The sequence below is a fragment of the Echinops telfairi genome, unplaced genomic scaffold (genome assembly GCF_000313985.2).
Source record: "Echinops telfairi isolate 266 unplaced genomic scaffold, ASM31398v2 ScPeMD7_7469;HRSCAF=8507_0, whole genome shotgun sequence".
NCBI classification, from domain to species: Eukaryota; Metazoa; Chordata; class Mammalia; order Afrosoricida; family Tenrecidae; genus Echinops; species Echinops telfairi.
Window position 1 is genome coordinate 33,778,306 of NW_022111372.1, and position 15,293 is coordinate 33,793,598.

Below are 15,293 nucleotides of genomic sequence, written 5' to 3' on the forward strand. Positions count from 1 at the left end.
TGGACGAATGGATAGATTGTGATAAGAGATGCAAGAGCCCCTAATAAAAGTATTTTAAATAAAGAACATTGGCACAATGCAGATGAGAGGAAATTAACTAATATCTATTATAAACTTACTCTACTATACACTGTAGTATAATATCATTTGAAAGTAGACCAGGTTAGAATAAAGATGTAAAAAATGACTCCATTAACCTAAAAGCAAGTGTGAAGGGAAGTAAGGGAACATAGAAGAAATGAACAGCTCCCAATTATCAAAAGAGAATTAAACCCGAAAGAAGATTTGATTATGTACATTCAATGTAAATGACCTAAATATTCCGATGAAAAAGGCAGAAATTGACAGACTAGGTGGAAAACTAAGACTTAATTATATTCTATCTAGGATAAGCCCATTTTTAACTAAGCAATGACTATATTGAAAGTAAAATTACTTTAAATATATATCATGCTAACATTACTTTTAAAAAATTTAGAAAAGAATATTATGTATTAAATATTAAAGTCATTTTCCAGTGATAAATGGTCAATTTATCAAGAGGCTATAACAGTACTAAATGTCTATTACTAATAAGAGGACTTCAAATTCCATGAAGCAACTGTGTTAGAAAAGAACAGAGCACTGGGCAACGCGAAAGGGAGGGGCTTGAGAGCAAACTATCTTTCTTTACACTATTAACTGAAATTTTCATGAGAGCGACGTATCAATATTTATTGTTAAGATTTAACTTGCTTCCTTGCACACTTGATTTCAAGATTTAGTCTGGAAGCTCTGCTAAAACCTGTTTGGTGCATAAGTTGAATAATTTGTATTGGCTGGATTTCTTTGTCTATAGCTAGATATTATCTTATCACAATAGTGTTGTGATTCAAGAGAGATCCAGAGCAACAAGCTGTGTGTCTACAAACAAGTCAATTTAATCGAAGCTCATATTTACTGTAATCCAGAACACTGGTCCCTCAGTCCCTGAGGGCCCCAAGCTCCTTCCCACCTCTGTTTCCGCACAGAGACTAGATTTTTCATGTGGAGTACTTGTTAATCTTCCCCCTCCCCTCTCCCCACCACCTCAAATTAGGTAGTACTCAGTCTTGGAACTTAGCTTAAACATCCATTCTTCAGTAATTCATGCTGGGGCTTTATCTCCCAGACTCCAGGCCCTATTTCTCAGCTTCCTGTATCACTCATTCGGAGCCTTTATCAGACTGGTTTGGTATACAGTATGTCCATTATATTGCAATCTAGAAAGAGGCAGCAAATATATGGTGATAAAACTTTATTCCTGGTATGCAATATTCTGATAGGTATTTATAGCCTCAGATTTTTTACTGAGCACAGAAATGAAGGAAAGAGAGAATTAAACTATTATGGCTTTCATGTTATCTATAGATTTCCTTTAAAAATAACATATAGTCTGTACTTAAAATACATTATCTATTTAGCCTGAATTTAATTACATATATATCAAGGGGCCCCAAGGATGTGTCCAAGAAAAATAATTTCTTGGATATGATAAGAGGATCACATTTCTGACATGTCAGCTACTTTGGGTAAGAATGTTTATCCAATATTTATATGAATTTTGCAGCAAGGGGAAAGAAACTTTAATTTTTCCCTGTGTTTAACAAAACTCTAGATGAAAAAGAAAGACTGTTTAACTCAGAAAATGTCTTAAGTATTGTTTGTAATACCCTTCTAGAGAAGTACGATTATCTGTGCACAGGGAATTCATTTTGGAACCCGTGTCTCTGTCCCTTTGGAGGGATGAAAGTCACGCTCATTAACATTGCTGGGGGCTAAGTGTACATCTTCAGAGGAAAATACGGAATCAGTAATGAGTAATATGTATGTAATTTGCTATGTTCCATTATTTACATTTTAAGCTCAAAGGTTTCAAAAGACATGAAAGTGGCTGACAATTTAGATGAAGCAGAAGACCCTCTGGGAATTATGATTACAAGAAGTAAAGCAGATGAATAAAGCAACGTTATATGAATTTCGCCTTAGAATTTGGAAGAATAAAATTAGGGAGCAAATGAAACAAACAAAGAAAGGAAGAGGGATGAATGCAGAGTTATAAATTAAGGATATCAACATTTAAAAACATGAATTGTATACCTGAAAAATGGTGTAGTGCCTATAGTTACATAATATTATAGTAATTAAAAATGAATAATGAAATTTATATAATACTATTGAAAGGATTTATTCTAGAAGATTAAAAGACAATAGCTTGGTTAAAGGAAAAATAATTAGAAAAAATTCTAAAAAACATAACAATATGGAATAGCAACAAACATTTGAAAAAGAACAAAGTATAAGACTATCAAATGAATATATGTGATGATATTAATGAGGGCAATTGGATCACCTATCCTATGATTCAACTGGCTTTGATTCACATCAGCTGAATTACCTCTTCAGAATACTAGACAGATTCAACTGGCTTCAATTCACATAACTCAAATCACTTATCTAGTACACTTGTACTCATTTAGAACTCATATGTATTAATTAAGGTTTATTGTGCCAACCTGGCCCATAAACGCATGTGGGATTAATTGAAGGGCGGGCGCTATATGGCTCGGTGAGCCTGGCCTTTCTAGTACTCTGGCCTCTTGTTCTCTGATGGTCAGACTAGTGTGTGGCTGCCTTAGCTAGTTCTCTGCCTCAGCTGGCAAGGCTCACTTCCTGTGAGACATCCCTGAGGAGAAGTCACATGGACTTACCCTGATGCAGTCTTGGGTGCTGGAGAAGCCGCATGAAGACTGCTGTCAGTGCTGAGATGCTTACATGCTCGCTGATTTGGCTTTCCTCCTGCATTTGGTATTATTGCGTGGGTTTTGCAAGTTTGAGGAGAAATTTGTACACCAGTGTCGGACATATTGGCTAATGTTGGACTTACGGGTTTGGATTGGACTGGGTTGGGATTCTTTCTTAATGTACACTTACCTTTTATATAAAACTCTTTCTTACATACATATGAGTTTCTTTGGATTTGTTTCTCTAGTCTACCCAGACTAACACACCATATATATATCACAGGGCAGTAAGGTGAACAAAATAATGAAATTTTGCCTGTTTTAAAATCAAGAAAGGTATACACTAGGGTTGAGTTTTCTTAGCACACTTAGTGTGTTAGTCTGGGTTGACTAGAGAAATATAGAGGTACTCAAATATGTGTATTAAGAAAGAGGTTTATATAGAAGAGCAACTGAATATTGAGAAAACACCCCAGCCCATCCAGATCAAGTCCGTAAGTCTGACATTAGGCCATATATCCAATACCAATCTATAAAGTCCTCTTCAGACTCACAAAACACATGCAATGATGCTGAATGCAGGAAGATCAAAGGCCAGTGGGTACACAGTCTTTTGTAGATCCAGTGGTGGTAGAAGCACCTAAGTGCTGGCAGGGGTCTCCACGTGGCTCCTCCAGTTCCCAGGGCACAGGAGCTATCAGCATAGTGCCATGTGTCTAGTCAGTAGAGTGTTTCTCAGGGAGTTAGCCCAGAGAAAGAGTGTCTCCTGCCTCAAAGGAGGAAAATACAGGAGTTCTCAGAATCCTCAGGGGAAGGCCACTCCCACACAGAGGCCTCATTGCCTATATCCCTATTGACAGGCTAGACTCCACCCCTTCACTCTTAATCCTCAAACTGACTCCAGCTAATGTAACTATCACACTTCCGCTGTGTGCTCAGCAAATAATCAAGCTGGGGTATATTATGAAGAACATGGCACCAGGTCTGGAAGAAAGCTTATTAACTTTATGCAAATGAAACAACCTTGCTTGCTGCAAATGAGGAGTAAGTGAAACACTGGCTGATGAAGATCAAGGATTATAGCCTTCAATATACATCACAATTTAACGTAAAGAAATTTAAAATTGTCACAAATTGACCAAAGGTAACATCATAATAAGTAAATGATTGAAGTTGTCAAGTATTTCATTTTGCTTGCATCCACAATCACTGCTCATGGAAGCAGCAGTCAAGAAATCAAATTACTGTGTCTTCAGTGTTGTCAGTTTGGGATGTCATGTCTTGTGCTGGAGTTGTGCCCGTCTGACCCCACAACACAGGGGCAAAACACTAAGGGAACAGCAAGGGGAGCAAAGCAATAAAGTCCCTGTGGAATACCAAAAACAGACTTTGGGGCCAAGGAATGACACCCATCAGACTCGACTGGAAAACACTCCTAAAGGTCAACAAACAGACCTGGAACTACAACTATTTATAGGCTTTGATTTTTTGGTCATTGTTTTTTTTTTATTGTTGTTGTTTTGCTTTTTTGTTTTCTATTGCTCTGTCTTGTTTTTGTGCCTCTGCATGTGTATCTATATAAGATAGGCAGGATAAGCAATCTGGAGGAGGAAATAATGGACAGTTCCGGGGGAACATGGGAAAAGAGGGGGCAATGGAAAGGAAAAGGATGTCAACAAACCCAGGAACAAGAGAACAATAAGTGATCTAAAATCAATGAGGAGGAGGGCATAGGATAACTGGTATGACTTGATCAAAGGCAATGTAGCCAAGAGGAATTACTGATACCCAAATGAAGGCCGAACATGATAGTGAGAAACAAGGAAAATAAAAGAAAATTGAGAAAAGAACTAGGAGGCAAAGGACATTTATAGAAGTCTAAATATAGGCATGTACATATGTGAATATATTTATATATAACAATAGGGAATTAGATCTTTGTACATATTTTATATGTTAAGTATTAAGATAGCAGATGGACATTGGGCCTCTACTCAAGTACTTCCTCAATGTAAGAACACTCTGTCCTAATAACCCAGCATTCTGTGGTGTTCACCTTCCCAACACTGAAGACAAAATGGGTGTATACACAAATGTGATGAAGAGAGATGATGGTGCCCAGCTAGCAAAAGATATAGCATCTGGGGCCTTAAAGGCTTGAAGATAAACAAGTGACCATCTAGCTGAGCAGTGACAAAGCCCATATGGAAGAAGCCCATCAGCCTGTGTGATCATGAGGTGTCAATGGGATCAGGTATCAGGCTTGACCCAGAACAAAAAAGTCTTATCAATGTGATTCAGGGGGAGGGCGGATGGAGTCCCAGAGCTCATCTGTAGACAATTGGACATCTCCTTACAGAAGGGTCACAAGGAAGAGAGGAGCCAGCCAAGGTGCAGTATAGCACTGATGAAACATACAACTTTTCTCTTTAATGCTTCCTCCCACCTGCTATCATGACCCCAATTCTTCCTTACGAATCCAGCTAGACCAGACCATGTACACTGGTACAGATAACCGCTGGCAACACAGGAAATCCAGGACAGATAAACTCCTCAGGACCAATCATGAGAGTAGTGATACCAGGAAGGTAGGGGGAAGGCGAGAGAAGAAATTAGGAACCAATCACAATGATCTATATATAATCCCCTCCCAGGAGGACAGACAACAGAAAAGGGGTGAAGGGAGGCAGAGGCAATGGGTAATTTATAAATTACCAAGGGTTCATGAGGGAGGGAGGATGGGGGTGGGGAATGAGCTGATACCAAGGGCTCAAGTAGAAAGAAACTATTTCAAAAATGATAATGGCAACATGTGTACAAATGTGCTTGACACAATGGATGTACATATGGATTGTGATAAGATCTTTAAGAACCCCCAATAAAATGATTTAAGGAAAAGTAAAGGGAGAGAGAGATCAAAGGACACATTGCCTTGGGTTAATCTGCTGCACAAGACCTCTCTGAAGTTGGTAAGTAAGGATGTTACTTTGAGGACTAAGGTGCCCCTGACTCAAGCCATGGTATTTTCAGTTGCCTCGCGTGCACATGAAAGTTGGACATTGAATAGGGAAGATCAAAGAATAATGGATACATTTGGATTGTGGTGCTAGCTAAAAACACTGATATTACCATGAGCCACCAACAGAGCCAACGGATGTGTCTTATAAGAAGTACAACTTAGAAAGCTCCTTAGAAGAAACGATGCGAGACTTCATCTCACCTACTTTGGACATGTTGTCAGGAGCGAGCAGAGCCTGGAAAAGGGCATCGTGCTTGGTAAAGTAAAGGGGAGTGACGAAGAGGAAGGCTCTTGAGGGGATGGATTGATACAGTGGCTGCAACATGGCCTGAAACATAACAGCCATTACGAGGATAGTACCGGACCAGGTAATACTGCCTTCTGTTCTACATAGTGTCACTATGATTCAGAATGGAGTTGATGACATCTAACTCAACAAACCACATAGTCGATGATTAAGTTGCTCTGATTAAGTCTCAGTGAGGAGCCTTGTGGTACTGTCGGGTAAGCGTTAGGCTGCTAACTGCAAGATAGGCAGTGTTCACACGCACCAGCCACGCTGGGGAAGAAATGGGAGGCCTCTGCTCCAGTAAAGATTGACAGCGTTGGAAATCCCACATAGCTTTGCTATGAGCTGGAGCCGACTCGACTTACTCTCTCATTAAAGAATGGGAGAAATTAGAACCAGAAGCTACAATGGTACTTCAACATAAAAATGAAAATATTTAAATGTAGCGGCACTGTAAATATTGGACAACTTACTCCAAGGTTGATGTTTCAAACTCAGCATTTGCCCCTTCATAAAAAGATGACTCTGTCTACTTTTATAAACATTTACCGGTTCAGGAAGCCAACACAGGGCCATATTAACTGAGTTCCAATCAACTGGGTGGCTGTGGGTTTGGTTGAGTTTGTTTAGGTCCTGAATATAAGTGGAACCACAGAAGCAAAACAATAAACAGGACATTATACTGATTTTCCATTTTGCATCTGCCCATCTTATCTTTCAAATGATTCATTTAAAACATACTATAGAATATTGTTGAGAATTGGGGGGGGGGGGCTGGAAACAATGGAACAATCTCCCCACAGAGGGGCCACAGGGAAGGGATGACTCACCATGGTGTAGTAAAGCATCGATGAAACACACTATATTCCTCTGGTTCCTTGAGGCTTCCACTCCCCCCTCCCACTACCATGACCCCAGTCCTGCTTCTCAATTCAGACTAGACCGGGACATGTACACAGGTATAGAAAGGGATGGGAGCTCACGACACACAGCATCCAGGAACAGGAGTGGGAATAGTGATACCAGAAGGGTAGGGGGAAGAGGGGGAGAGGAAGGGAGAAAGGGGTAATGGATCGCGATGATCGACACACAATCATACACCCCTCTCCAGGGGGAAGAACAACAGAACACATGGGGAAAGGGAGACAGTGGTCGGTGTGAGAAATGAAAATAATAACTATGTACAATCTATCAGGGGGTTATGAGGGTGAGGGACAGGAGGGGGACGAAGAGGAGCTGATGCCAAGGGCTCAATAGAAAGTAAACATCTAGAAAAGAATGAAGGCAACATATATACAAACATGCCTGATTCAGTTGATATATGGATTGTGATAAGAGTTGTATCAGCCCCCAATAAAATGATTTTAAAAAAACATGTGAAGAGAAAATCGGAGTGCAGAGTAGTTAACAATGAAATATGCAATTTTCTTCTAGTTCTTAAATGCTTCCTCCACCCCACTACCATGATCCCAATTCTACCTTACATATCCGGCTGGACTGGAGGAGGTGCACTGGCACAGATAGGAACTGGAAATACAGTGAACCCAGGACAGATGAACCCCCCAGGACCAGTGGAGAGAGTGGCAATGGTGGGAGGGTGGAGGGAAGGTGAGGGAGAAAGGGGGAACAGAGGACAAGGTCTACATGTGGCCTCCTCCCTGGGGGACAGACAGTGGAGAAGTGGGTGAGCGAGATGTGGGATGGGGTAAGATATGATAAAATAATAATAATTTATAAATTATCAAGGGGGAGGGGGAGGGGAGAGGGAGGGGGGAAATGAGGAGCTGACACCAAGGGCTCAAGTGGAAAGCGGGTGTTGTGAGAATGATGAAGTCAACATATGTACTAATGTGCTGGACACAAATGACATATGTACAGATTGTGATGAGTTGTATGAGCCCCTAATAAAATGATTATTTAATTTAAAAAAACATGTTGTAGAAAAGTATTTTACAGGGAATGCCTAGATTTTACCTTGTTTTTCAGAAATTAACTAGATGTCCACTGTCATAATTACAAATAAACTTGAAAGCATAAATTTTTTAAACATTTAATTAGACATAAACTTAGAAGATTGATTCTAGTTCTATCTTTTCCTGTTAGATGCTGTCATGTCAGCACGCAACTCATGGCAACCCCCTACATAGTGGAATGAAGTACTCCCCATTCCTGCACCGTCCCCATGATTGATTACAGATCGAAACATTGTGGTGAACAGGGTTTTCATTGGTTGGTTTTCAGAGGTTAATCACTAGACTATTTTTCCTAGTCTGTCTCAGTCAGGAAGTTCCACCAAAATATATTCACGCATCCAACATGGGAGCCTCCACTGACATCCTCCTATGTGACTATCTTTCTCCTTTCTTCATCATATAGTAGTCATCCATCACCATCCAGATTGGTACCCTTGAACTACCATGATCTTCTCTTTCTTGTCCTTAGATGTACATGTCTCTTTAAAAGGTCTTTCCTGTCATATTAATGGAGTTTCATGGACAGGATGGAGGGGAGGGCAGACAAACAGACAAAGTTTCCACAAATGAAGCCTTTTCATTTACGTTTAGCTGCCTTGTGTTACCGGCAAATGCATAACTGTCTCCTGAGCAGAGGTGGGAAAGCCCATTGTCTGAGCTCCACCTATGATACATTTCTCTTTTTCCCATAGAATGTACCAGACAATTGTACAGACCTCAGAGAACATAGCTAACTTGCTACATCACTGTACTTGCATGTGACTCAGTCTCTTCCAATTATTTTTGCCTTTGTATCATTATGGTAATGCTTCTTTATTTGACCACTTGTCTGTCACTTTGTCATATTGTGGTGGCTCATATGTTGCTATGACACTATAAGCTATGATTCTGATGTTTCAATACCAGCATTACTTAAGATCATCCAACAATGGTTGCAGCAGTACATTGACAGGAAACAGCTAGAGGTTCAGGCCAGATACAGAAGAGGATGTAGAAAAAGGGATATCATGATGATGTTAGATGGATTTTGGCTCAAAGCAGTGAATATCAGAAAATTGATTGTTTTTGTTTTATTGACTGCCCCTAGGCCTTCAATTGGGTGGATCATAACAAACTATGGATAGCCTTAAGAAGAATGGGAATTCCATACTATTTCATTGCGTTTACTCAGAACTTGTCCTTGGATCAAGAGGCAGTTGTGCTAACAGAACGAGGGAATGTATATTGCCTGGTTTAAAATCAGAAAAGGTATGTGACATGGTTGTATCTTCTCACCATACTTGCTCAATCTGTAAACGGAGCAAGTCATTAGAGAAGCTGCCTTCTATGAAAAAGCATGTGGCCTCAGGATTGAAGGAAGGCGATTTAACCTCCTTTGATGTGCAGATGACATACCTTTGTTTGCTGAAAGCAAGTAGGGTCTGAGACATGTGCAGATGAGGACCAAGAATTGCAGCCTTCAGTGTAGAGTAGGACTCAATATAGAGAAGAAGAAGTCCTCACAACTGGACCAATAAGTAACAATATGATAAATGGAGAAAACCTTGTCAAGGATTTTTGGCTGTCTTATCGTCTCAATAATACTTCTGGATGCAGCACTGGAGTACAGAAGGTCAAAGGCATAAGCCGACTTGAACAGTTAAAACTTGTCAGCAGTTTCCCCTTATGATGCATGCTGGACCTGATCTGGTTTCCAAATTTTTATGTTTTGGGGGGTGGTATTGTTTCGTTGGGTTTTTGATTGTACATATTAAGGGGTACCTCAGAAGTGTTATACCATCGATGGTCACCCGCTTGCGGTATATGTTTGTTTGCTTTTTAAATTTTTTGGTGTATGGAAATGAGGACTGATGCATCTATAGAGTCAGCAAAGTGGAATAAGGGTTTTGGCAGGAAGGAGGCACAAAGGTGGTGGCGGGGAAGGGGTGGCAATGTGAAGGGGTCCAAATAGAAGGAGAATGTTTGGAAACTGATGGTGGTAGCAAATGCACAATTCTGCTGGATGTGGTTGAACTAGGAAATGATTTAATATATGTATTAATCCCTAAACAATAAAAAAACAATTTAAAAAAATCAAAAGATGAGTTGCATTAGACAAATTGTCCGCCTAAGACCTCTTTAGAGACTAGAAAAGAAAGTATGTTTCTTTGAGGACTAAGGTATTCCTGATCCAAGCCATAATATGTTTAATTGCTTCATATATATGTGAAAATTGGACATTGAATAAAGAAGACCGAAGAAGAAGAATTAATGCATTTGAACTGTGATGCTGGCAAAAACTTTTGAGAGTACCATGAATTCCTAAATGATACACAAATCCTTGAAGGTATGGATGAGGAAACAATCTTAGATTTTAGATAGGTTGTCAGGAATAACCATTCCCAGGAGAAGGATATCATGTTTGGCAGTGAAGAAGAAGATGACAAAGACGAAGGAGGAGGAGGAGGAGAGGGAGGGGGAGGAGGCGGGGGGAGAGGGAGGAGGAGAAGGAGAAGAAGCAGAAGACACTCATGGAAATGGATTGACACCATGGCTGCAGCAATGGGCTCAAACATGAGAACAATCGTGGGATAGGGCAGGACCAGGAATTGTGTCATTCTGTTTGCATAAAGGTTGAGATGGATCAGAATCAGCTGGATGGCACCTAACAATAGGGTTACTCATGGTGAACCGTTTTCTACAGAATTTCCAGACTAAGACAGACTGGACAGAGAAGTTAGCCCATGAAAAACCTATGGATTACAATAGTACACTGTCTAATACCATTCTGGAAGATGAATCGCCTTGATTGGAAAGCATTCAAAATACACAGCGGCCACAACTGTGGATGCAAACATACATCCCAACAATGATGAAAGTGTTCCAGATTAGGGTACCATATTTTTAAAATCATTTTACTGGGGCTCACACAACTCTTATCACAATCCATACATCAATTGAATCAGGCATGTTTGTACAAATGTTGCCCTCATTCTCTTCTAGACATTTACTTTCTCTAGGGTACCATTTTGTTCAGGTTTACATGGATGAGGCTATCATGAGTAAGAGCTGACACAATGGCAACTAGGAACATTGCTATGACATCTGCACCTCAGGTGCACTAATTGGGACATAGCCATGCATGTATACCATCTGGTTGCATGGCAGCAATATGCAGATGAGACTTAAATTTAGATAATTAAATGCAACTGATATCAGGCTTCTTTGGCACAGAAATGGCATTTCTCTCAAAGAAAAAGTATGCTATGTTTCTGGGGTTTTTATATAGTCGCCTAACAGCTATCAAGATCTCATCTTCAGGAATACAGAAGGCTAAGGGTTATCATTTGACCTTTCTGTATCTCTGTAGGTCCATTTATGGCAAAAGGGGTAGGTCTGACCTAGACTCTCACACCCAATGTGTAGATCAAGTAAACAGGAGACATTTTTATATAATGCAGCTTCTCTAAATACTTAGCGCCCACGCACCTTGAGTTTTTGCTTCTGGGGATAAAGAATTTTGCAAAGGACAGTGGTGATGTTTGCACAACCTGCTTTTTGGAGCCGCTCTCTCTGGACTGTTCCAACAGGGAAAGTTGATCTGGTATGTGTGCTGCTATCTCCTTTTCTGGTAGTTTTAGTAATGAAAAATGCTAGCAATGGAAAATACAGAAATAGATGGAATTTCAAAAGCTACTGAAATAGGAATTCCACCTCCAATAAACAGGCGAATAGCAAAGAAAGGACAGATAACACACAGGAAGCAGAAACTCAAATACGTGAGAGACACAAAGAGAATTTGCGGGCAACTATCAAAAGTCCGGATAACAAGTGCATGGCCGAAACCAACATCAGATTGGAGCAGACAGAAAGAAGCTCCAGAGAGACATTTCCAAGAAAAGGTAAACATTTAAAAGGCCTGATATGTGCGAATGGATTACAAGGAACGGTGGAGTCCTGCTAGTGGATCTGGGGGATGAATTAGTAACACATACAGGGAAAGCCAAGCAAACACAAAACGAGGTGATGATTAATTCTAGGGAAGATGCAAAGCTAGAAGAAAAAGGAAAATGCTTCATAACATAACATGTGGCTCAGCTGTAGCTAATATTTACCCAATTCGAATAATGTAAATGTTACACGTTGATTTAACTCCCAATGGTAATATAATTCTATGAAAATAATAAGAGATAAGGAGGGAGGTCCTTTATCACCCATTAAATTAAATAGATATTTAAACCCTGGGAAATTATGTATTTCAACATAGTTGCAATTTAGAAATATGAAGATAAACATGAATAAGAAAACAATCACTCAGAGAAGGCCGGTTTGTAGGTGACTGACACAAATTTGTTCCATTCCAAACAAGTGCCACAGCAGGAGAAGCCGACCGTTGTGTAAAACGATGCACTACTCATGTGTCTCACTCTCAAACCCTATCCATCTAACCGCACCAAAAGAACCACACCTGCAATATCTGTCTAAACAGAGCCTAATGAACAACTGGCAAAGGAATGGGGAATGTCTCACCTACAGAAGCTTAAGGGGGTCTCAAACAAGGAAAATGAAAATAATTCATTTGGGTCTAAAAAAATATCTCCCATTTAGACTTCAAAACAAAAAATCAACTGAAGGGAACACTGGTTATTCTTCATATGGTTACGCCCATATTCTGGGATCCAGGCTCTTTAAAACACCCTATGCAAGAGATTCTCTTACCCACTTCCTATTGTATGTGATTCTTTCCACATTTGCTAATATTTCAGAAAGAGATCAATGAGAACCACACAAGAACATTTTAAAAGTTTCTATCAAATACTAGCTTTTTAATAAAATAGTTCATGGCCGTATAGTCTTACAGTTGCTCAAACTAAACACTTGAAGTCTGCCTTATTAGTCCTTCTGCAAAAAATACCAGAAGTGGGCACCTGTAATGAGCCAAAATGTCTTTGTCATGGTTGAGGAGCGAGGCTGCAGGAGGAGGGTCTCCCGTCAGCTCTGGGGGCATATCCTTATCTCCGTTTCGGAAGCACCGCGATTCCTTGGCTCCTTGTTGATTACAGCTAACATCTGTCCCCGTCTATTTGTCCTAACGTGTCTCTGTATCTGTGCTAGTCTTTGTATCACCCACAAATGGTTAGACTTTGGATACACCCTAGGCTGACACAAGCGCGCTGCCTTCAATTCCATGCCAACTCGTAGCAACCCTGCAGACAGGGGAGAGCTGCCCCTGTGTGTTTACCAGACTAACTTTTTATAGGCGTAGAAAACCTCCGCCTTCAGAGCCTCATTAATATAACAAAGATATCTTAGTGCCAAATAGGATAACACCACAGATATAAATGTCAGCATGCAATTAAATCCTTCAGAGGGTCCCCTTTGATTTCCCTCTTTGTCCTGCTTTGTGTCCAGTGAATCAGGAGTCCAACAGCTGCTCCCTCCCTGCCATTTCGCTGTCCCAGCTCCCATCATGCACGTCTCCCGACAGGGCCACCATGGTGGGCGCAGGGCTGCCCAACGCTTGCCCGCTGCCCGCACCTTCTCTCTCTCTCTCTCTTTTTTTTAAATTTTCAAGGCAATGATTACTTATTTTTTATAGTTTTATTGGCACTGCTTCCATAGATCATATAATTCAATAGTTCAATTATATCAAGAAGAGCACAATCAATTTTAGAACATTTTCTTCCTCCTTGTACTCATAATCAGTGTAAGGTTTTTTAACTGTGGCAAAGATATATACAACAGAACCTCCAATTCAACACCGTCGAGATATATACTACAGTGCCACTGATTACACTGTGTTGTGCAACCACTGTTGACATCCTTTTCCAAATCATTTCACCACCATGAACGTGACCTCAATGCTCCCTAAGCAAAAACCCTCAATTTATCCTTCACCCCATTCACCCTCATTGGTCAACTTTGGTTTCTTTTTAAAGTAAGTTTTCTTTATATAAAATTAACACATCATACACTTCTGATGCAAAGTTACTTTTTAAAGGAGTTGCATATACACCATCACAATCCTCTCTAGTTCGCTCTTCCCCTTCCTGCAGTCATTGCTTGCTCCCCCACTCCTTCCATCACCCCCATATCTCTAGAGCTCCATGGGCTCTATTCATCCATCCTTCTGTGCTTTATAAACTGGGAAAATGAAACAGAAGGAAGAAAATAAGAATAATATAAAGATATAATAACGGTTTCCAAGTGCTTCATGCCATCCATTGTTTCCTGCTCTCTTCCCTGGATTTTAGGGATGCATCCTGTGTGTATATACTGTACTTTATCCTTCCACTGTTGGGCATATGGGCGGCTTACAGCCTCTTGCTACTGTGAACTGTCCTGGTATATTCTAATGAATCAGCCAGTGTGACCTGGTTCCAACGTGTCAAGTTATTTCTCTATTCCACTCCAGCCACCTTAACCTTCTTGTCAAACATCCTTGAAGACCCTCACCTTGAGGTCTCTGGGTGGACTCCTCCCTTTGCCTCGAATGCCGTCCCACAGAAACCACCTGGCACTTCCAATAACTTCTCAAACCCTGGCTGAAACAGCTGTGCCTTGATGAAACCTTCTCTGATCTCCCTATCTATTCATTTAGTTATTTATTTTTTTAAAAAAATCATTTTGACCTCCCTTTTTAAAAGAAAACTGCCCTGTGTTACAGAAAACTGTCCCTCCCACCCCATTGCACTTATTATATTTTAACACACTGTATAATTTACTTATATATTATAGCTGCTGCTATTATCTGTGGTTATCTATATATAATGGCATTATTTTTATCTGTACTTAACACGGTGGTCAGGGGAGCCCTGGTGGCACAGCGGTTATGAGTGGGCTGCTAAATCACAAGGTCAGCAGTTCTAAACCACCAGCCAGCTCTGTGGGAGAAAGATGAGGCTTTCTCCTCCTGTAGAGAGTTACAGTCACAGGGGAAGTGCTACTCTAACCTACAGGGCTTCTATGAGTCAACCTCGTTACCTACAATTGCCAAACCTTTGCTAGTCCCCTTTTCTACCAAATCAATATTGCCAAACGCAGTCTTAAACTTTAAATTTCCTTTGAAGTACTATTATAGGATTTGTGTATGTAGTATAAATAAATATCTAGCAGTGCCCCTCCCTGTCTGGCATAGATGGCTAATACCACCAGCTGGTAACTGACAAGTTGGAGGTTCAAGTCCACCCAGAGGTCCTTAGGAAGCAGGTCTGGTGGTAATGCCTCCAAACAATAATTCCTTCACAAACCCCTTCCTCCTCTTCCCCCCC